This window comes from Nyctereutes procyonoides, unplaced genomic scaffold, assembly GCF_905146905.1.
Source record: "Nyctereutes procyonoides isolate TBG_1078 unplaced genomic scaffold, NYPRO_anot_genome, whole genome shotgun sequence".
Taxonomy (NCBI): domain Eukaryota; kingdom Metazoa; phylum Chordata; class Mammalia; order Carnivora; family Canidae; genus Nyctereutes; species Nyctereutes procyonoides.
The window spans coordinates 10591818-10617216 of NW_026575082.1; the positions used below are offsets into that span (position 1 = coordinate 10591818).

Genomic DNA, 25399 nt, shown 5'->3' on the forward strand with positions numbered 1-25399 from the left:
AGACTAGAGTACCTACTATCCTAAAGGACTTGGGTAAATTCCACCTCCATTCCATCTACAATGTCAACTTTACTTACCATTAATATGCTTAAAATAGTTTTAAAAGGCAATGATGTATCTCATGCTTAAAGTTAGAAAAAGCTCTTCCTAAATGCTCATATTTCATATATTGGGCAGATTGAGGGAATAGTACTCATCAAGACAAATGAATATGACTATTAATATTGAATAATATGGCTTGTGGAGCATAAAATATTATAAATTCATTTGTTTTACATTTTCCTTTAAACCTTATTTAGTGAAGGAAACACTTAATCCTCTCTCAAATGAAATCTCAGCAAGCCCTGTGAATTTACAGCTCAGTCTGATATAAACAGGATGAGCTGTTTCTCCCTGTTGCATCTCCAGTTTTGGGAAGTGAAGAAGGTATGATGAGATTCAGCTCTTTTTCACTTTTTCCCCTTCTTGCAAATGGCTGTTTCAGGCCATACTGGGGTAAAGGCAGGGAGAAGCATGGTGAATGTCCAAGTGTTCTCTTTTATGCCTACTGACTGTCGGCTCTAAAAAAAAAAGATAATTTAAATTTTAAATTATTAGTTTGTAATGCTTGCATTTTCTATGTGTCTAATATTCACTGATTAAAAAATAGTAGGTTATTTCATTTTTTAAAAAATTTTATTTATTTATTTATTTATTTTTATTTATGATAGTCACAGAGAGAGAGAGAGAGAGAGAGAGAGAGAGAGGCAGAGACACAGGCAGAGGGAGAAGCAGGCTCCATGCACCGGGAGCCCGATGTGGGACTCGATCCCGGGTCTCCAGGATCGCGCCCTGGGCCAAAGGCAGGCGCCAAACCGCTGAGCCACCCAGGGATCCCAGTAGGTTATTTCAAAGATTAATTGTGCCAAACATTTCAAAGAAGAAAAAGTAAACACTGTATCTTTCCTTTTACATTTAGCAAATTCTTCCCTTATTTTACTGTCCCCCCACTCAACCAGTGTTTCTGTGTCCATTCTCCTTACTTAATTTTGTTTCAGACCTCAGTTGCTTTTATGGCTGTGGCCTTTGTTCCCTCAACTAGAAAATCACTCCTTTTCTCTTAGGCTCTTTACCCATGTGTAAAACTTACTGGCATATGGCCCAAGAGTAGGCTGAGAGATTGCTTCTCAGAAGCACTAGATAAGATAGGATGATCCGTGGTAGAATGGAACTAAATTGGGGTGTGTCTCAGAAAAATGAAAATAGATTATATTTAACAGACAGGCAATAAGGAGCCATTCTACATTCTAATGCAGGAAAAAGTTTAATCTTCTTAGATTTTAAATAAAACTCATTGTTGAACCCTTATTCCTTGAATGTTTATAAAAATTTACTTTTTTAAAAAAATTATTTATTCATGAGAGACAGAGACAGAGAGAGAGAGAGAGAGAGAGAGAGAGAGAGAGAGGCAGAGAAAGAAGCAGGCTCCATGCAGGGAGCCTGCCCAACGTGGGACTCGATCCTGGGTCTCCAGGATCACCCTTGGGCTGAATGCAGCACTAAACTGCTGACCCACCAGGGCTGCCCTAAAAATTTACTCTTAGTAATGATGTTAAAGTTCTATTTAAAAAAAAAGACTTTGGAGCCTTAAAAAAAGTACTGACAAGAAACAGAGACCTTTATTAAAAATGTTGTATGATGTCTAGTGAAAATTTTATTTTATTTCATTATTTTTATTTTTTGGATACCATTAGTTTATTATAAAAGAAATACATGGATACTATTTACATGATGAAATATTTTACATATTCACTGAAATGGGCAGCTTCCTGTGATGCCATTTCAATAATGATTTATTTCCATTTACATACTTTCCAAGAATGTCACCATCTCTAAATAAGAAGTAGTCTTTGCCATCTAGAACTCATTTGGTGCTTCCATATTCTGGGGGAACTTTATCTCCAACTCTCAGACTAACTGTTGATTTCTCTCCCACTTTCCTGTAGAGCCCCATCCAACAGCTACTCCTGTTGCCCACAGTACCTTTGCTTGAGATTTTTCTGGAAGCATAATGCCTCCTTTGGTTACAGTTTGGCTGCATTCCTTTAAACTAAAACTCCATGAAAGATGGGAAGAAACTTTCTAAACATCTGTCCTACTATGACTCCGGAAACCACAGTTTGAACTTTGCACTGGAGCTATGTCCCCCCACAAGGTCCATCTTGTCTAGTGAAAATTTTAAAAGGTATTATGACATGAAGTAATTTATAAAAGGTAAATGCAATTCCCTGATGCTGATTGTAAAATATGCAAATTATAAAATCCAATTTCTTTTCTATTTTACTGTTACTTCAAAGACACAGAAAATAGATTCATGAATTATGAGAAGTAATTATGAATCTGCTCCTATAATTAAATAAGCTCCTCCTATCTTATTTTCTTGACTACAAAACACATATAAATCCACATAGCCATTTATTGTACCCAGAAAAATTCACACACACACACACACACACACACACACACACACCCCTTTGTATAGTTTATTGAAAACACCTCATGCTGCATTTGTTTTTTGTTTTTTTTTTGTCCCCAAAATTCTTACCAATGATAGGATCATTACTTTTTTTCTTATATTCTATAAGAATTTTGAAAGGTCCCTCAGGTTTAGAGACTTTGCTCATTCTTTCTGTGTCCTGGTAAAAGAAGGACAATCTTATTTATTTAAATGAGAATTCTGAGACCTCAAATAAAATTGTATAATTTCAGTCTCAGCTTGATTTAAATCCATAATATTCATTACCTGTTTATTTAATTTAATTATTAATGTACTGTACCATACTATGTGATCTAAGCACTCCTTAGGTGCTGATATTTACATTTAGAAATAAATTTACTATAGAAGGAATATGAGGAGTGGTCAAGGAGAGGAGAGAGGGATAATTCAAGTGAAAAAACAAATGTGTTAATTTAAAAAATGAAGAGACTCTACCTCCTTCAAATTCTGCTAATGGATTTAATTGAGATGAAGACAGCAAATTTCCCATTGGATGTGGCAACTGGTAGAGTTGCAGGGGAGGGTAAAGGTGGGAGAAGGCAAACTTGACTTGATCCAGTTTAGGAGAAAATGGGATGAAATGTGCATCAAGGGTAAACGCAGCTCCATCAAGACATACTTACACAGAGAGAGCAGAGCACTGGGACAGTATATGGAGGGAGATGTCAGGTCAAGGGAGTGTTTTAATATACTATTGAGATATAGCATCTTTATATGCTGATTTGAATGTTCTAACAAATGATAAAGGAAAAATTGTGGCTCATTTCTGGAGTAATTTTTTCTTATAGATGATAATTGAAATCCATTGCAAAAGTGCAGTACTTAACCTTATATATGCAGGACAGTTATTCCATTTTAACAAGAGGAAAGACAAAGTATGTGAGTCTCAGGCAGAGTGGGAGATTTAATGAACCATTAAGATGAACCATTGGCAAGATAAACCATTCCCTTTGGTTGCTTCTCTTTCCCTAGTGAAATATATCAAGGACATCATCTGTGAATATGAAAAAAAAGAGGCTGTTATGGAGAGTGTTTTGACTAGAGAAAATTAGTAGGCCCGTTCACCCACACTGAGAAATTCTGGCGATAAATTTATAGTGAGATAAGGTAGAATGGTTAACATTCCACTTTGAACTCCTCAAATACAGACATTGAGTAAATGGAGGTAACTTTCAAGGTAAATGTAAGGGGGAGGGGCAAGGGAGTTGAAGATGTATGAAAAGGAATGATTTAATTTCAGAAGCCTTGGAATCCCAGATAGAAAGGAGGACTATGGATATAGTAGGAAGGAGATGAGCAGTGAGTAATGGGTAGGCCCGATGGACTAGAGGTCCTCACAGGGACAAAGAATGTTGAGAACTTTGCTATTTGAATAAATTTTAGCACTGCATCTTAATTTTCTGTTGACTTTTTTAGGTATGACTGTTGGCATTAACTTTTTAATTAATTTTAATTTTTAGTGATTGTTTTAGGGGTGTATTATGCATTCTTAGTACCAATTCTTAGTCCAATTACAGTTTTTATTATAATATTTTATATAAAGTAGAAAAAACTCATAACAATAGTTTCTGCTTTTCCACCTTACATACATATAATATGCATATATATGTATATATAAAATGTCTACTCTAACTATTGTGATATAGTTATAATATTTTCTTTCATTATTTTATGTCTAAGAGTAGCTTTCTTTTGAGATATGTTCTTGAACTTTTGTTAGGTAGCTTATGGTTTTCACCAATTTTGGGAAATTTTTAATCTTGATTCTTCAAAAATTTTGACCTCTTATCTCTTTTCTCGACTTCTATTGTTCATGGAGGCTTTCCTCATTTTTCTTTTCAATCTTCTATTTTTTTTCTCTTTTTTCCCCAAAAGTCAAATAACATCCATTGGCCAACCTTCATGTTCACTGATCCTATCTTTTGCCATTATTTGTCTGATCTTAAGCCCTTTCAGTGAATTTTACAGCTCAGATATTGTAAATATCAGTTTTCTGTTTTAAAAGATTTTATTTATTTATTCATGAGAGACACACACAGAGAGAGGCAGAGACACAGACAGAGGAAAAAGCAGGCTCCATGCAAGGAACCCGACATGGGACTCCATCCCGGGTCTCCAGGACCAGGCCTGGGGCTGAAGGTGGAGCTAAACTGCTGAGCCACCCGGACTGCCCTAGAATGTTCATGTGTTCATTTTTTCCTTATCACTCTAAGATTCCCCATCAGTTCCACAGCCATATTTTCTTTTTAACTGTTTAGACAAAAAAAAAATAAATTACTTCTAAGATTTTGTCTGCTAATTCCAATATCTAAATCATCCTGGGGTTGGCTTCCATTGAAAATCATCTGTCTCACTTCCAGAATTTGTAGCATGTGAGAAATGCTAAAAATATACAACTACTATTCCAAAAGTCCTTCTGGAAAGCAGTGTCCTAGGACATTTGCTATTAAGGATGCTATTTTACACAACTTATCAAGAGTTGATAAGTTGAAGGTTTTGGATCAAGAAAGAATAGGATTCTTAAAGATTTGTAAGGGAAGGGATTCGTTCTGATGGCATGGGGAGAAATCAGGACTATTATAGTTTCCTTTTCTTGACCATGTTCTTTTCCAATATTTGTAATTTAGAAAACTTACTGTTATAATTCCCAGTGACTTCATGACATGGAAATTATGATCACATTGGCTGACTGAATAGCAAAAGTATTTGAGTTCTTAAGCAACAAAGACCTTACTTACATTGATGTAATTGCCCTTAGTAGGAAAGAATGGAGTACTTTGTAGGACAAGGATTGTTTTCAGATAAAACCAATGAGAAAGTCATTTACTGACATATATAAATTAATGGCTTCGAAAGTACAGTTCAGAACATGTTTTGTTGAGAAACATTAAATGACATTTTTTGATGTTTTAAATAGATAAATTTCAAGTCATTAGTTCACCTAATTTGGCTGTTATAATTTTCCTTGGGAACTTTGAAATGTTGTCTTTAAAATCAAGAGGGAAAGAGATTCATTTTTTTCTTTCAAACTGTTATAATAAATAAACAAATTCATACATATATGGAGTGCACATTTGATTTCTCTTCATAAAGAGCATTTTATTATAATTCAGATACTAAATGTATTGAAAAACACATACAGTCATAATTTTATAATATAGAAGTTAATATTATGAGGTAGAATTTATGCTTGAGTTTATAGAATTACAAAATTTCATGAATATACATCAAACTTCACATACTATCCAAATATGTTTATAATTGTCAACTTTTAACAGGGAATATATTGGTTGATATAATATGTAAAGAAAAAAATAATAACAACAAAGAATCTTTCTTGCCAATCAATGTATGTAAAAGACAAGCTCTTACATTAGAGAATAGAAAATGCGAATGAAATTTTAAGTCGTCTTCGCTTAATTAATGAAAGGAAAAAATATTTTTAAAAAACACTAAAATCATTTTAATTTTTACCAATGTGTTATATATATATATATATATTATTAGAAGTATGCATATATATGATTAGAGATATATACATGATTAGAAATATGAATACCTGAATATAAAATAATATTTTGAATATGTGTATTTTTATGGGTAAACATTAAAGCTTTAGTTATAACCCAATAATGTATTTTTCCATTTCTTAAAAATGTTGCCCCTATATTTCTCAATACTCCCCCTGTGAATTAAACTATAACAAAGAAATAAAATAAACACTACAAGACTTTAGGTCTTATATAAAGAATGTACTCTAAGTCACTTTGTTAAAATGATTGGGGAATGTAAATGTTGTTAACATAAGTAAACTCGATTGTTAATATTTGAAATGAAACAAAATGAACAGTAGTATCACATATTTTAATGCCCATTAGAGCCAGGAAAGATATTGAAAAAACTTGACAACTGCCTTGGCAATGGCACTGATCAGATCAGAATTAGTTCACCATCCAATCAATATGGACACATGAACTGATTAGAGAAGATGCTGGCTGGCAAGAGGTGGCCAGAATATCCTGGTTTTTCAGCTGTAATTTCATTACAAAAGTACTTAAGTTACAGATTCTCTTTACAAAAGTGTGAAAAGACCAGGGAGCATACCCAAGAAATAGTCCATTTTTTTTTTAATCATAGAAAGATAGAAGGAAATATTTAATAGGAAATAATCATTCATAATACTCTATATTGAAAGTTTAAGGTTTTGTTTATTGGAATCTCTGATTGTCAGGTCAATTTATTTTAAATATGCAAATATATACACAGATGAATATCCATATATATAATTTATATTAATTCTCCAAATTCTGTTTATATAAGCATATGATCTGAAGAGATACTGGCCCAAAGAGAACAAGGGCTGGCTGCAAGCGACTGGAACACCTCTGTTATTATTTATTTATTGAATATTAGCCTAGTGCACTAGATATAGTTACTCATGTGTACATAAAGCAGTTAAAACACATGACATAACACTAAATGTTATATAGGGGATTATGATGGGATGATGTGGTAGCAAGGAGTTTGATGGCTAAATGAGGCCAAGTGGTCAGGAAAGATCTCAGATATGATGTATTTTTAGGATGTTATACTCAGTTCTTACCAAAATTTATTTAAAGACAGTACCTTGTCACTAATTGCTGAGATTACCGAGACTATCACCTGAGACATCACCAAATTATCTTCAGTTCTGAGACTTTATATTGGCACATAATTGTGAGTTCTGACATTTGTTTAATTGCTCTTAACTGTTCACCTTGACTGCAAGGCCCAAACTGGACCTTCTTCTAGGATATCATGTTGGTTGTACTTACTCTCTGATTCTGGACACTACCACCTTGTTCATCTGCTCCTAGTTCTTTTTTCATATATTATCTGTTACCATTTCTTTCTTTATGCTGCAGCTCAAAATTTGTGATTAGAATCTCTTGTCTTATTTTATATCCTGAAGTACAAATCTATGAAAATGCAGAGTTCATAAGTTAATAGTGAGGTTGTTTTTTTTTTTTTATTGCTTCTTTTTTTTTTTTATTGCTTCTTTTTTTTTTTTTTTTTCGTATTGGATTCAGTCATAAGTTTGCCTTTTATTTTGGGAGCTCTTTGTAGAACCTGAATTTTTCCCATTCTTACATGAGTCACACAACCAACTACTTTCTGCAGTAAAATGACGTATTTACAAAAACTTTCTGACATTCTTTAGTATTTGTCTTCTTATAAAACTGATGATTTGGGCTTTGATTGAGAACATGTATTTTGCAGTCTCCTTTTGAAGTAACTACCTTCCTGGAAAAGTTCTACTCATTTTTTTTTTGATTTTTATTTATTTATGATAGTCACATGAGAGAGAGAGAGAGAGAGAGAGAGGCAGAGACATAGGCAGAGGGAGAAGCAGGCTCCATGCACCGGGAGCCCGACGTGGGATTCGATCCCGGGTCTCCAGGATCGCGCCCTGGGCCAAAGGCAGGCGCTAAACCACTGCGCCACCCAGGGATCCCAGTTCTACTCATTTATGAAAACTACTCAAGTATAACTTTTGATCTAATACTGTCACTTAGTGATATTGAGGTGATTCTTTGTGTTTGCATGGTGCTCTGTAGCTAGTAATGTCCTACTTCAGTTATTTCATTGTCATAATTGTTCATGTCTATCTCTTCCACTCTTCTGTGCTACCCTAGATGGAAGATTATATTGCCTATTTATCCTTGCATATCCTTACTACTGTATGAAGTTGGAAAATCAAGGCTATTATTCCTCTTCATAAGGCTCACTTGAAAGTGCATTCTGGGTGTGGGGGGTGGGAAGAGTGTTATTTTATATTCATGGAGATGTTCTTAGCAATAAATGGAAACTCAAAAAAAAAATGGAAACTCAAATACCACATCATCCCAATGTATATTACTGGAATTTCATGACTATCTCTTTTTTTCGTTGGTATGAAAATTTACAAAGATATTTTGAGTGTTCAGAGTAAGTTATACAGCATTGGAAAAGCTATACAACATAGCTAAAATTAGACAAAACAGTTAGTAAAGAAACACAAAAATGTAGAATAATTATTGCTCTTCTGGTTGTCGGTGTAGTTTTACTAGCACATAACAGACTAGACTTTATTATAATAACAAAAAAATAAGGCTGCAAAAAATAATCTTATGACATGTTTTGGCTACTTAAGATCATTTATTTTTTAATTCTTTTTTTTAAGATTTATTTTTATTTATTTATGATAGACATAGAGAGAGAGAGGGACAGAGACACAGGCAGAGTGAGAAGCAGGCTCCATGCCAGGAGCCCGACTCAGGACTCGATTCCGGGACTCCAGGACTGCACCCCGGGCCAAAGGCAGGTGCGAAACTGCTGAGCCACCCAGGGATTCCCTACTTAATATCATTTATTATTTGATTCCCAAGATTGTTTTTATTTGCTCAGAGGGAACTTAAAATTGATTACTCCAAACTCAAGTTTAAGGAATAAAAAAACAGATTAAAATGTGCCAATAACTATTAATTTAGTATATATTAGTTATATGGGTCATATTTAATTTGTAGTGCTTTTAAACTTTATCATAGAAAATATATTTGATTCCCTGAAAACTTTTTATAGCAATCAGGTATTTTCTAAGTGTTCTGGGTAAAAAAGAGGAAGGTAGAGAAGTGATAATTTTAAGTTATGATTTTACCATGTTTGAGGGTTATTAATGGTCTATCAAGATAGTTATGCACATTTACTACTTACCACTAAAAAGTGCATTATCAAAAAAATAGTAGATGCAAAAGAAGAAAACTTATTTTTAATACAGAAGCAATAGTATTTAGCATCATGAAAGATATGCAGATAAAAAGTAACTAGTATATATTTGCTTTGTTTTAAGCAGTTGATGTAATGCTATTTCTTCTATCCTATAATAAAATTCACAGTTTTAGCAATCAAGGTCATTATTAAAATCACAATAATAGTATGTAGTGAACTGAATTAGTATATAATATGTCACTATTCTATATATTTGTCAGATATATATGTCAGATTTTATATATTTGTATATGTGTATATATGTATAATTATTACTTTAAACATTTATGAGTTACAATTTATAGTCTATAGTACTGGATGTTTAAAAAATGTTATTTACTTTACTTGTATTTGTTATAGTACTTCAATGTTTAAAAAATGTTATTGATTCTCTAAGTACTTAACCAGGAAACAATTTTCGCATTGATAAGAGAGCAATTTACTGAAATTTTCTGCAAGAACCTGACTGAATGACATGAAGCCAGTGGATCCATAGGTGATGCATTAAAAGTCTAAGACTTTTCTTATAGTTGGAAGTATAAGCATAGCTGTTAGAAAATCTTGCTAAATTAGGGCAACATAGAATATTTTTTCAAAACAGCAAAACCATGCCCTACAGAAATATATTTTTGCTGATAATATTTAAATGTACATTTAAACATTTTTTTCATTTTCTTGTTAAACAAAAAAATAAATAAATAACAAATGACACAAAATAAGAATTAAGCTATCAAGCCATGAGAAGACATGGAGGGACCTTAAATGCAGAGTAGTAGTGAAAGAAGCCAGTCTGAAAGGCAATGTATTGTGTGATTCCAACTACATTTACATTCTGGAAAGTCAAAATGATGGAGATAGTAAAAAGATCTGTTGTTGCCAAGTGTTAAGGATAGGGACGATGAAAAAATGGACTGTAGAGGATAGTTAGGGCAATAAAACTACTCTGTATGGTATTATAATAGTGGTTACATACATATCATTATACCTTTGTCCAAACTGAGAGACTATATAACACCGAATGAACCCTAATGTAAGCTGTGGACTTCATGTGATAATAGTGTCAATGTAGGTTCATCATTTATAACAAATATGCGTACCACTCTTCTGGGGGATATTGATGTTGAAAATACTGTGAGTGTATGCGTCTAGCAGTAGATGGAAACTCTATACTTTCCATTCAATTTTGCTATAAACATAAAACTTATCTAAAAGGGGTGGGGGAGGAATTTACAGAATGGGAGAGTAAAGAGTTTAATTGGCCTTCTCCAGCTCTACCTCAGGGCTTTATTTGGGGAAGAAATGGCCCGGAAGATGGGGCTCATATTCCCTTTTCAGCTTTCAGTATGAGACTACATTTTAGTTTGTGAGGACAGGCTGTCTGCTTTCCTCATCCACTCAGCCCCATGAAGCAGACTTTATGTCAGTCAATCATGATTGAAAAGATTGTGTTTCTATCTCTCTATCAACCCCACAAGATAGATTTTAAAACAAAAGTTTTGCTAGAGATAAAGAAGTGTATTTCATAATTATATGTGTCAATCATCAAGAAGTTACAATTATAAACAAATATGCATCTAAAAACAGAGTCTCAAATGCAGAAAGCAAAAACTGACAGAACTGAAAAAAAGAAACACAGAAATCAATAATTATCATTGGAGACATCAATACACCACTTCCAATAATGGAAAGGACAATGTGGCTGAAGATTAACAAAGAAGAAAATGCCTTAACACTATAAACCATTAAGACATAAAAGACATCTGTAGAATTCACCACTCAAAGCAGCAAAACCCCCATTCCTCACAAGTGCCAATTGAACATTCTCCAATATAGACCATATGGTAGAACTTAAAAGAAGTATAAATAAACCTAAACAGATTCTATTTTGCAAAATATATCCTCTGACCAAAATGGAAATACATTAGAAACTAGTAACAGAGAGATATTTGGGAAATGCACATATATGTGGAAAATAAATACACATCTAAGTAACTAATGGACCATAGAAGAAGTCATAAGGAAAATAAGAAAATATTTTGAAGGAAACCAAGAGGAAAACACAACATACTAAAACTGATGATATAAGGAGAATTTGCCTTGCAAAGAATTTATAGCTCTAAACATTATATTAAAAAGATTAAAGGTCTCAAATCAGTAACTTCACCTTCTAAACTAAGAAAATAGAAAAAGAAGAGCAAACTAAACTCAAAGGAAACATAAGGAAGAAAGTAATAGAGGAGAAATAAATGAAATAAAACAAGAAAAGCGATTGAAATAAATAAAAAACTGAATCTATAAAAATCAATAAATTGACAATCCTGAGGTAGATTGTGCAAGTACACAGAAGAGACTCTAAATTGCTAAAATCAGGAATAAGAGAGGTGACATCACTATGGAACTTAGAAAAATACAAAAGGATATGAACAACTTCTTGCCAGTAAAGGTAAGCAAAACCAAACTAGAACAGAAAATGCATAAAACAGGAACAAATGCTTGGACATTTGAGTTGGGCATGCAGGCTCTGTTCTCTGTGGCTTAACTCTAATAACTACTTAGATACAAATGCAATATTTAGTCCTTGATAAGCTCTACCTCTAACTACCTACTATGACTTGTGCTATCACTCTGTTCCCTCTGTAGACTCACTATTGCCAAACTCACATCTAGTTATTGCTAGATGAACTTAAAGTAGGCTAATAAGATAAATACTTGATGTGTCTCTCAAAACAGGGCATGTTTTGGGGTGTGAAAGTCATTGCTATCAAAAGTATATGGATTCTATGAAAATAACAATGACCATTCCAAAAGCACTTATCAGCAATGAGTTTCAAGGCAACCTAACTGTGTAATCATGGGTTAGCCAAGATGATGGAAATGCTTATTTAGGTGGGCTTTCTGATGATAACTATTAATACTTTTGAGTACCTTCTTCAGTAGGCACTGAACTAACTTAACCTCCCTCTTTTCAACCAAGGCTAAATGATTGGAGCAAGTCTATGCTCCATGTTGAAAAGAAAGAATTGTATTAATCTTGTACGAAGCTAGAGAAATTTATGTACACTCATGCATTTAAAATGCTGAAATAACACTCCATCATGTCCTCTGCTTGCAACCGAGGCATAGCTTCAGAATCTATCAAACTCAATAGCATACAAATAGACACAGACCTTTAAGTTTCAAAATTGGTGGAAGTACCAAAGTATTTCTTAGCTTTAACTTTAAATAAAACTGCATTATATCTGCTAAATGCCAGGAATCTTTGAAATTCCTAGAAAAATCAGAAGTTCTTTCAAGCCTGTGTAGAAAAATATTATGCTTTAAGAGATCATTTTTCACAGTCCTGAATCCCCCAGTGAGATGCTGTTTTCTTCAGATAAAATTCTAATAATGTGTTCTCAACCTTAACATTAGCTTCCTTCAATGAAATTTTCTTTAAGTAATCATACTAAACAAGGCACAACGAGAACAGAAGTGGATCATACATAGTTATATGTGGCTTGTATTTCATGTGAGTCAGATACTAGATAAATACATCATATCTTTTTCTTTTCATATATGACCAATGCTTTTTCATCCCAGAAATCCTGACATGTGTTTTAATACCTGGTGGTATCTTTCCAAACACACTTTTGAACTGAGCTGCAGCTGGAAATCTTTAAAAGCAAAAACACAGACAAAAACTTTCCTTAGAAATAGCAGGTACTTATTTTTGCTCTTAAAATTATTTAAATTTATTAAAGTTTTATCAACCCTTCATTTTCGTGTTATGTGGGATATCAATTGTGAGAGGATTTGTGAAGGTATGCAAAATGATTGGCATTTGTAAAAGGATAGACGTCTCTTTGCTATTTGACATTATGGTTGTCTTGTGATAACAGTTTTTATTTTGGGACTATATAAAGCATAAGTTTAAAGCATCCAAATAAATCTTTACTAAGTATCTGTTTCTTTCTTTCTTCTTTCTTTCTTTCTTTCTTTCTTTCTTCTTTCTTTCTTTCTTTCTTTCTTTCTTTCTTCTTTCTTTCTTTCTTTCTTTCTTTCTTTCTTTATGATAGAGAGAGAGAGAGGCAGAGACACAGGCAGAGGGAGAAGCAGGCTTCCTGCAGGGATCCCAATGTGGGACTCGATACCAGGACTCCAGGATCATGTCCTGGGCCGAAGGCAGGCACTAAACCATTGAGCCACCGGGGATACACAAGTATCTATTTCTGAGATGAATACACTTAGATATTCTAGTTTCAGAGACGAGTGGATCATACTACTTTTGGCTGAAGAAGGTACATTAATGATATGAGTGAAGAAAGATTAAAAATCACTTTACAGTTACTATTTCATTCCTTTATTATATATTTACCAGACGCTATGGACACTTTTTTGGGCACTAAGTATATAAAGTCAACCACAGTAAATTACATCTTAATTAAGAAAAACAAACAATAGGTAATTCTTCAGAGACATAGACATAGATCTAAATAAAGAGTAGCATTTATGAAAATAAGTTTGAAGATAGACATGGAAATATGAAAACACATAGAGGTGGATGTAAAATAGAAATACGATTTTAGTAATGGTCATTGTCGGTCTGAAAGACCAGAGAAACATGGAAGTTAGTTCTATTATGTTTAATAATTTTCCTTTTCACGGAATTTTTTCTTTATTATGAAGTTAAGTGTTGCCAAGGTGAATTACTAAAGAGAATTTCTAAAAATATTACAAAAGGTCAAAGAATAAGTGAATCATTCATATACACATTTGTTATTTTTTTCAAATTGTGCAAAGATGGTATAACCCTGCTCTTTTAAGTAGTTGTGTCAACTTTTGCCTTTCACTTATTTAGTCTTTATTATACATTATATTTATGTCCTACTGCTCTGCCTGCTTCCAAGCCATAGGAGCTTTTTTGACATTTACATCTCATCTGTTTTAAATCCTATATCATACCTGTTTAGCACTGAACATGTTTTATATTCAACGAATATCTGATGAATTTAGTCAAAATGATTTTAATTAAATCAAACCTCATTATTACTTGAAACATTATGGAAAACAATTACAGTAAGCTTGGAAAATACACATAAAACTCGCTTTTTTATTGGTTATATAAAATACTACTTTAAGTATTAAGGAAACTGTAAATTTAGAATTAATTTTAAGCAGCCATTACTTCAGATTGGTCCCCAAATTTAGTTTTGAAAACATGGTGACATTTAAGTAACACTATTGTCATCCTACAAAGTAAGTACAGAGGGGCATCTGGATGGCTTAGTCCGTTAGGTATCCAACTCTTGATTTCAGCTTAGGTAATGACCTCAGCTTTGTAACACTGAGCCCTGTGTCCAACTCCACAGTCCATGTGGAGTCTGCTTGAGATTATCTCCTTCTCCCTCTACTCCTCCCCAACCCCCTGTCTCTCAAATGAATAAATAAACGTTTAAAAAAATAAGTGGAGAAGTTTGTCCTTTAATTGCTTGTGATTAACTTGGGACATAAAGCCTGGATAGCTCAGTCTGTAGAGCATTGGAGTCTTAATCTTTAAGCTGTGTTGACACTATTGTGTAAATCAGAGAAGTCAACCATATGAAGAACCAAAAAATATTAGTAACCATAATATCATTGAAGATGAAAATGGAATCTATGTTCTTACTGTGTTTACTATTCAGGATTCAAAAGAGGGTGCACAATTCTTTAGAATAACATTCACCCATATCATCTATCCTGCCAGTGGAGAGGTGGAGTATACAAAAATTAAAAAGCCATTTGTTACCAGAAATCAACAGGCATGAATAACATCCATCAAAAGGAGAGATGCAGGATAAACCGGAGTTGGCAGAAATAAAGATCTGCACAGATTGTTAATGTTTGTTATTAAATATGTTAGCAGTACTATCTATTTTGCTGCATTTTTATTTTTTATGTATTTGAGAACAGTAAATATAAACAGAAATGTTAGTTGAAAATCTATATGTTAAATATTTTTTTTTAAATAAGTTACTTATAAAGCGTGTCTGGCTTAAAAAAGAAAGAAAAAAGTGTACCATTAAATAGATACCAGTATTTTAGGAAATCATGGAAAGAGATAAGCATCTCTGCTTTTTGTTTTCAGAAATCAACTTTGCTTTTACTAGATTTAAATTTATATTTCAGTGTTGCTTTTATTTTGAGGACTAGGACAATAACATTGATTTGACATTTTGCTCAAAAAACTTCAACTTCATCCCATAAGTGGAGCAATGATAGAACAGAGTAATCCTGTAGCAATTTAAAATTGAGTTTAAGAAGGGAAGAGAAGGAAAAATAAAGGACTGCAAATAGGAAGATAAAAGAGTTGAGACAGCTGAACATAGCAGCTGACCACCTTCATTTCTAATCTCGTTATAGATTTTTGCCTCTGAAATGAAAATCCCAATGAAACAAAAAGCAAGCAAAATAATGAAAACAAAAACCATTTATTTTTCATGTGACTGACAGAAATCTAGCATTCCTTTAGGAAGTTCATGAAATGCCACTAGATCCAAAGGCAATATTTTATGTAAAGGGAAGGATAAATTACAAATGTGGCTTAATCATCGTTTTCATATGAATAAGTAGCTAAGGCATCATTTATAGTTTTTGAAGTATGTCATACATATGAACACTTCTGTGATGGAACTGTATGAACATGTAAATGGTTCTAGAGAAGAATTGCGAGAGGCATCAGTAGACCTTAATATATGTTACCAGTCCACATATCTATTTAAATTCTTTGCATAATAGTACTGTTTGTGAACATGAAACAGAAGACAGATCTCCAATAAAGAGAAAAAGAAATCATAGTACTGAAACCAGTATATGGACAGAAGGTTATACTTCCTCAGTTTAGAAAGAAATTAAAGCATTTATCTAGGATGATCTCTGTGTCTAAGATCTCCCCATTTCAGGAAAAAATCCAGTGTCAACAAGTAATCCTAAATCACAATCATTGTTATATGTATAATGAATATTTCACAGAAGTTATTTAAGATCATTGGATATACAACAGCATTACTTCCAAATAATATCTGAAATTGAATGTGGTATGTGGAAGATAAATAATACTTCTCAAATAGCTTAGAAATGATGCTATATTTCCCTGGTTGAAAATTTATGCAAACTACCTAGCTTGTCTGACTTGGGATAGATGCTTACTGAATGTTAGTCCCTTCGTGTTAACTTGCTAAATTTAGTATGAATTTCAAACTTCATGATTTGTGTGCATCAGTCTTATGGCCTTATGCTCTATTCACAGAATCCAAAATACTGAGCTACTTGCATCTGATCATTTGTGTATTTATTGAGTTAAAATTAGGGAACATTCATGTGTCTGAGAAGGAGAAACTGAGGTAATTTGTTTAAATTAGAAAAGCAGGAGTTGAATAGGTGGATTGAGGAGGGGAATGGACTTTTGTAGTGGTATTTATAAGCAGTCAGAGAGCACTAAACATTAAGAAGAATTATACCTAAAATGTAGAGCCAATTAGAATGAATAAAAAATAATTTCTTCAATGCACTCATTTGCATTTATTAGCTTACTGTGTCAGATTGGTGTGAAATCTGTTACTTTATATGTGATCATTAAATATGGGAAATATATCAGAAGAGTAATGAAACATGTTGATTTTCACCAGGCAGGGTTGGCCAGCATTGTGCCGAATTATGATTTTCATTAGGACAGAAATCACACAGACAGCTAAAACACTCTTAGCACTGTTTTAACAATAAGAAATGCTAAGTACCTGCAAATGGAATCTCTCCCCCAAATCTGGCACCTGAACCTTGTTGGTCTGGTATGTACTTCCTTTAATTTCAGACCCCAACTTGGAGCTTTGTTTCATTTGCCTTGTTTCAGGGCTCTAAGAAACACGTTGCCAAGATTTCCACCTTTTTGCTTAGCCTAGTTTGAATATCTGCATTAGCATTCTCCAATGTCTTGAAGAAGTTCAAGTGACTTCTCCATACACCAGTTGTTGGTGTTGGTAGTGTTTTGGTTGGAATTTTTCATATGTTTGAGAATTTCAGATTTTCCACTCCAATTCCATTTTGCCCTTAAGCTTTGCCGCCTGAATAGGTTGCAGATAGGTTGTATCTGAATTGCAAACAGCAGTAACTGAATCAATGCCTTTGGGCCCTTTTGATCCACACTCAAATATGATTTAGAAGTATCCGCAACTTGTACTCATGTAGATTGGAACTTATAACAAAAGTCTATGAGTGTCACCACTCGGCAAGGTATTTAGCATCTAATTTGTTATATTTTATTTTATTTTATTTTATTTTATTTTATTTTATTTTAATTTTTTAACAGAATATGTCCAGGTACACTGGTGTGGCCCAAGCCATTTGAGAGACAGTTATTTATATTGATTATTAATTGAAACTTGTCATGACTGAAATGTATAATATAATCTTGAAACCTGAAGAATGCATAATCTTGGGTGATGCTAGAGAAACACTCTAATAAAAAAGGTGATGGCCCCAAAGAGCTCCATAATGAAATGGAATTGCTTTATATAGGAATGTGCTCCAGGACGAAGGCAGTGAGGTGCTCATTACTTATATGAGCAAGCTATTGACTTTGGAACCACTTGAGGAGCTGTTTGATCCTGTTGCCACAGTGGATTTTAGCTTTCAATTGTTCAGTCTGAGAGATTTTTTCAGGAATTTATTTATTTATTTATTTATTTTAGGAATTTATTTAACAGAAATGAAAGCGTTTTTAAGGTAGAATTAAAGAAAATACATATAATATGAATATGTATTTAAATATGTATAATATAAATATGTATAATACATATAATATAAATATATATTTAAACCCCAGAGACTCAATAATATATTGTTCTTTATTGAACTTTGGGAATATCCTTTTAAAGACGTCTTCTCCTTATCATCTTTTATCATTTGCATGTTAACCCTCAACTTGTCCTTTACTATGGCTTACTATTACATTTCTTTTTAGCTTATTAACAATAATAAGATACTGGGGGGAAAAAAGAAGTTTAATATCTCCCAATGGAGATAATAATACTACTTAAAAAGTACTGTGTTCCATCTCTAGTTCACTCATGCACTCATTGTATTCATATCCTGTTCCACCAGTTACCGGTCTCCACCCTCCAAAGGACCCCATCTAGAAATTGTTCAATATTAAATTTAAGGATTGCAGATAAATAAGAGATAAAACTAGCTATTAATTTAATTATTCATTAGATATTTCCTTTTGGATGTTGGAAATACTGAGAGGTAAAGAAAGAAAGCACATGTTGACCAAAAATATTGGCAACCTAACTGCTATCAACATACTATGAATTTTGGACATTATGATTAGTTTCATCTGCTGGAGTAATCTAGCATTCTGTGATATGCAAATGCTAATAAATGAGCCATTTATTTTTCTCAGGCTGCCACGTGCATACTGACAAAGAACATTTGCCGTTATTCTTTTATTTTTTCAAGTTTCTTTGCACACAAAATGCCGAAGGAAATAATAGAGCTTGACCAAGAAGTTAATTTTTTTTTTTTTTACTTTGAAGGGATAAGACTAAGCCAATAGAACGTTTCTTATAATTAATGTAATTACAACTCTAACGGCTTTGATATTCTTGGGCAAAGCAACAGTGACCCTACCAGAATTATAAGAATGTTAAAAAGTTTTATATGCTGGCCAACATATACTATTACATGGAAAAGAGAGATATATTTGGGGAGAAAGAGATTCTTCAACTATTAGCCAAACTGTTTTAGTTGGGCAAAGAGCAAACTAAAAAAAAAAAAAAAAAATTATAGAACAAATAAAAATATCTATTTTCCAATTTAACACTTTTTAAAAATTGGTCATTGTACCTGCAAAAGAAATACATGTTTTTTTGTAATGATACAAATCTCCAAATGTAGCATAATTTGGAATTCATCTTTTTCTAAGACCTAGATCCCAGAGCATTAGCTATCCTCTTTGTGATTCACTCATGTGAATGCTGTTCACCACACCAAGGGAGCTGATCTCTATGTCTGGTTCTGTTTGTATGAGATAAAAAAATTTTGCATCAATTATGCATCTTTAAAGCAGCACCAATTTGTCCATTAGTTCACTGGTCTTTTATTGCAATAGGTACAATACATTTTATGGAAGTTTAATTAGTAAAATGGCAAAGAGCATTTTAATGAATCATCCAAAATATTATATTTAGATTGCACAGAGTCTCTAGAAGACAAGTAAAACTGGTAGTTAGTGCATAAACAATTTAGTGACATCTGTGAAACTATACTCTTATTTTCTTATACGTGGTAAGGCAACAAAACCCCATTAAAATGGATTATAGTATCTTGTGACTCAAACTAAAGTTTACTTTCTGGATTTCTTGCTCAAAAAATAATTGGAAATCTAAACTCTGGAAATGTTGATTTATATATATATATATATATATATATATATATATATATATAATTTCTGGGACATCTTTTTCTATTTACTCTTAATTTTTTAAAGAAGATGTGGGGTTGGGATCCCTGGGTGGCGCAGCAGTTTAGTGCTTACCTTTGGCCCAGGGCGTGATCCTGGAGACCCGGGATCGAATCCCACGTCGGGCTCCCAGGGCATGGAGCCTGCTTCTCCCTCTGCCTGTGTCTCTGCCTCTCTCTCTCTCTCTGTGTGTGTGTGACTATCGTAAATAAATAAAAATTAAAAAAAAAGTAATAAAATAAAATAAAGAAGATGTGGGGTTAAAGATCAAAAGCAGCAAATAATGTTCTTTTAATAATAGCTTTAGGGAGTCACACTCTAAACGATGCATAATTCCATTTGAAGTGTGGAATTTAAAGTTTTGTTTTGTTTTCTTTTGCTGGTAATTCATAGGGTTGTGCAACCATCACCCAAATCAAAGTTCAAAATATTTCTGTCTGCCTGAGAAGAAACTCTGTACCCATTACAGTAATTCCCCAAATCCTCTAGATTCCCAGATCCAGTCCTAGGCAATTAGTAATCTTTGTACGTTTGCCTATTCAGAACATTCTCTATAAAGGGAACCACACAGTAAGTGGCCTTTGTGACTTTCTTCTCTCACTAAGCATAATGAATGTTTTAATATTCTTCCGTGTTGCATTTCACTTACATTGCTGATTAATATGTCATTGTATAGGCATATGACATTTTATTTATCCATTCTTCAGTTGACAGTTATGAAATATACTATGATCATCATGCCTCTAAAGGTGTGTGTGTGTGTGTGTGTGTGTGTGGACATACCTCTTCTTTGTCTTGGATGTGTACCTTATATTGTAATGCTGTGTTTAACTGTATTCATTTTTGAGAGACTATTTCCCAAAGTAGCTGCACCATTTTACATTCCCCCAGCAGTGTAGAAGTGTTCTGTTTCTCCATGTCCTTCATAACACTTGCCATTTCCTCTCTTTTCTATTACCACCATTGTGTGTCGTTATGGTTTTTACTTGCAGGTCCTAATAACTAGTAATGTTGCTTATTCTTTAATGTGAGTATATAGCATTTGCATATCCTATTTGGAGAAATGTCTATTCAAATTCTTTGTAAAATTCTTTAAACATTCTTTGTTTAAATTGGGTATTTGTCTTTGTTATTGAGGTGTTATTTATTTTTTGTCTTCCAGAAACATGTTGCTTTTCAAACGTATGATTTTTTTAAAGGTTTTATTTATTCAGGAGAGACATAGAGAGGCAGAGACATAGGCAGAGGAAGACGCAGGCTCCCTGCAGGGAGCCTGATGCAGGACTCATCTGAGGACCCAGGGATCACCATCTGAGCTGAAGGCAGATGCTCAACCACTTACCCATCCAGGTGTCCCCACAAACTTATGATTTGCTAATATTTTCATTATTCTGTTATTTGTCATTTCATTTTCTTGATGGTATCTTTTGAAACACAGTTTTGAGATTTGATGTAGTCCAATGAATCTGCTTCTTTTGTTTCTTATTATTTTGTTCTAAGAAACAATTGTTTCACTTCAAATCACAAGGATTTATTCCTGTATTTCCTTCTATTAGTTTCATAGTTTTAGCTCTTACATTTAGTTCTTTTATCCATTTTGAATGAATTTTTATTTTTTTAAAATAGGATTCTCTCTTTTTTCTTTTGCACGTGGATATCCAATGGTCTCAGAACCATTTCTCAAGACTACTTTACGGTACAATGAACCGTTCAGCATGCCGACGAAAAATTAGTTGGCTGGCCATAAATGTAAGCGTTTTTATTTCTGGACTCAGAATTTTATTTCATTGATTTATAAGTCTAACTTTGAATCAGTATCACATAGTCTTGATTACTATAGCTTTGTAGTAAATTTAGAAATAGAAAGGTTTGAGTCCTCCAACTATGTCCTTTTCAGGAATGTTTTAGCTCTTCTGGATCTTTGCATTTCCCTATGAATTTTGGGGTGAGCTTATATTTCTGCAAACAAACAGCTGGAATTTTGATAGGAATTTTATTGAATTTGTAGAACAATGTGGGGTAATATTGCCATCTTAATATTAAATCTTTCCATCTTGATTGGGTTGGCTTTCCATATATTTAAGTGTTCTGTAATATCTTTCAACAATGACATAGTTTTCAATAGGCAGTTATTTTGTTGAATGTATCCCTAAGTATTCCTTTATATGTCATTTTACATGAGGATTTTAAAATTCCATTTTTAGAATATTTATTGTTAATACATGGCAATGAACTATGGGAGGGTTGAGGAATGCTTTCACAACTGCCCCATATTCATCTCTGATTGCTTTCGAGTGGTTGGAGCCTATTACATACAGTGCTCCAGACCTCCAGAGTTGTCTGTGTTCAAAGACAGGCAAGTCTCTGCTGGCTCTTTTTCTGATTTTCTGTATTAAACTCCTAGGTGCTATCTTTAGCATTATCATAGGGCTACCAGTTTGTCTTAATTGCTCTATAGTGATCTCCATTGTTGCCAGCAATAGTCAGGCTAGGAGTTTTTAATTCTCTGTTGCAAATAGTCCCCTCAGGCAGAGCTGCAAAGCTCTTGTTCTCTCTTCCAGCCTTTGCCCCAGCTGCAGGGGGTAGGATGAGGCCAATCTTGTGCTAACGTTGGATTGACCTGCCTATTCCACCCTATGAGTGAAGGGCTGGGTGGATAAAGTGAGATGTGGAGATGGGAGACAATTAAAAATACCAGCAGCCTGCTTTTCTTTGAGCAAAACTTTAGCCCTTAAGAAGACACTGTGTATGAGAAAGAGCACACAACCCTTAGCCCCATCAACTAGCCCGCTTGTGCCCACAGAGGAGTATTCTAGGGATAGCTTTAGTAGCAGCATTTTGGCGTGGAGGGTGGTGAAGCAGCATGCTGTGAGTCACATGCCAGAAGTTCTCACTGTTCTCATGATTCAGGAGATTTTCATCAATGGATATTTCCCTATTTATTGTATGACAATTATTAAATTAGGACAATTTCCAAAGACTTTAAATGATTGATTTTTAAGTTAGCCTAAGGAGAATAGCTACTGGGCTTCTTACTCCATCATTTCAAGAGTACCACTGTTTCCCCTACTCTTCTCCAGGGGAGTTTTATTTAGATAAACTGATACACTGACAAAACTGTCAGGGCTTATTTCACACCCACATTTCAGTTGGGATGATTTCCACACAGAAGCCACAGAGAGAGTAGCACTCTCTAAGAGATTTTAAAAGAGACAAAACTTTGGAGACAAAAGTCAGCTGTCCCCAGGGGTTAGGATAGAAGAAGGTGTATAGGCAAATCACAGAGAATTTTTAGTTCAGTGAAACTACTCTTAAGATATAATAATGATGGATACAAGTTGTTATACATGTGTCCAAACCCATAGATTGTACAACACTGGAGTGAACCCTAATATAAACTATGGTGATAATGCGTCAGTGTTGGTTTATCACTTGTAACAAATGCCCCTTTCTGGTGGGGATGTTGACACTGGGTGAGGCTGTGCCTGTGGAGAAGCAAGGGATATAATTTGGGAAATCTATGTACCTTTCAGTTTTGCTGTGAACCACAAACTGCTCTAAAAATGTTTTTAAAAGGCTATGTCTGTATAAAGAATTATAGGCAAATATTCATAGCAACTTTATTTATAGTAACCAAAACTAGAAACAATGCAAATATCTGTCCATAGGTGAATGGCTAGAAAAATCCATAAAATGGATTACTACAGGGCAATAGGAACTGCTGACATATGCAACCACATGTATGTATCTCAAATTAGTATTCTAAGTGAGAAAGAAGCCAATTGTCCTCCATTTGTCTCCCCAAAATAAATCCAACATGATTTCATTTATATGAAATTCTAAAAATTTAGAGTAACCTGCAGTGAAAGGAAGCATATTAGTGATTGTCTGAGCCTAGGAGCTGAGGAGGTCTGAGAATAATTACATTTTGGGCATGATGAAGCTTGGGCATGATGATATGCTCATCTTCTCGATTATAGACTGGCTTCATTGTATGTATGTGTGTAAATATGCATACATCCATATACATGACTATAATATATGCCTTAAATAATACAGGTTATTGCATGTCAGTTTTACTTTGATTGAAAATAGAACAACAAAAAAAAGCAGAGGCACATGGACATTTCATTAATGTTCTTTTAGATTCTGAGGTTCTTCTTTGCCTAAATTGAGGCTATGGAATTAAACAAATGCCTCTTTATTTGGCTCCCCAAACAGAAGTGGAACTATCCTCATTCCACTGTAGTTCATGATCTTGAAGTAAGTTGTGGAGGCATAGAAAATTAAGGCCATTCCACTTTAAGTTCAGCGTTATCACAAGTACAGCCATCCCAGGCCCCTGTGAACAAGAGCTGAACTTTACCTTACTTCAGTTATAGGAAAAAACAGCTTACAGCTTAATGCCCTAGAAAGCCCTATATTAGAATGAGAACAGAGCCCAAGCCAATGGCAGGAAGCCCCATATTAGAATGAGAACAGAGCTCAATGCCCTTGAAAGCCCCATATCAGAATGTAAACAGAATTTGAGAAATTCCTCCCCCCCTTCTGCAGGTCCCCTAGACCAGCCCATAACACTCACCTGGAACCCACCTGGGGTCCAAGTCCCTGCTCCGCTGTGTCGGGTATACTTGGACCCAAGCTCGAGCTTGTAAATAAACCCTGGTGTGTTTGCATCGGTGTCGGCTCCTTGGTGGTTTCTTGGATTTGCAATCTTGGGCACAACAGAGTTAGCTATGTTCTGAGGAGTGTGGGCCTCTAGTGTTCTCTTAATTTGGCATAGGCTGGATGACACAGATGAAGGTTAGGGAATAATAGGAACACGTGGGAAGGTCTCACCCCTGCAAACTGAGAAATAAAAAAGATGGCACTGAGCCTTTGGCTAATCTTCCAGCCCTATTCCTGTATATGAGGAAGCTCTAACTTGAACAAGCTCATTATTTTAATCAGTATCACAGAAGTATTTAGAAAGACTTGTTAGTAGAGCACACTTCCTGTCCTGGGACACAGGACCCTGTCCACACCCGTGACTGTACCGAGAGAATGACTACCATTCATTTCGTGGTATCATTGACAATGTCAACTGCCAGCCACCATGCCCTTCTATAAACAAGAGCTGTGTTTTGTTTCCATCAATGAAAAGGAATTGATGGTATTAAGCTACATTGGGAAATAGAAAGGATTTGAAGTCAAAAAGTGACCTGAAAAAAAGTGGTGAAGAATAAATGAAGGGAAGGTTGGAGTTATCAATACTGTGTCCAGAGGATAAATGAATGTTCCATTGATGGGTCTGACCAAGACCCCTGAAGGACAGATGATCAAGTTGAACCATCCCACATTCTGAAATCTTCTGAAAATTCTCTTTAATTTTCTGGACCTTGACCTGATCCATCAGACTTTAGAAGTTATAGATGGCCCTGCCAAGTAGCAATCTTTAGACTGTGGTATAGCCCTAGATGTTACTTGAAAAAAAATCACTGCCCTCTGAAGGACAAGCATTTGATGAAAAACTTTGACTGATTTTATGAAGTGGAACATGGCTATCAGAGACTCAGCCTTCCTTCCTCTTTTGCTTGATGGTAATGCATAGGGAGGCATCAGGG

General features: G+C 34.2%; 1 pseudogene; it reads right to left on the minus strand.

The window, feature by feature from the left end:
• Positions 1-1780: 1780 nt before the first annotated feature.
• LOC129514470 (10 kDa heat shock protein, mitochondrial-like) lies at positions 1781-7404 on the minus strand (annotated as a pseudogene).
• Between the last annotated feature and the right edge of the window lie 17995 nt (positions 7405-25399).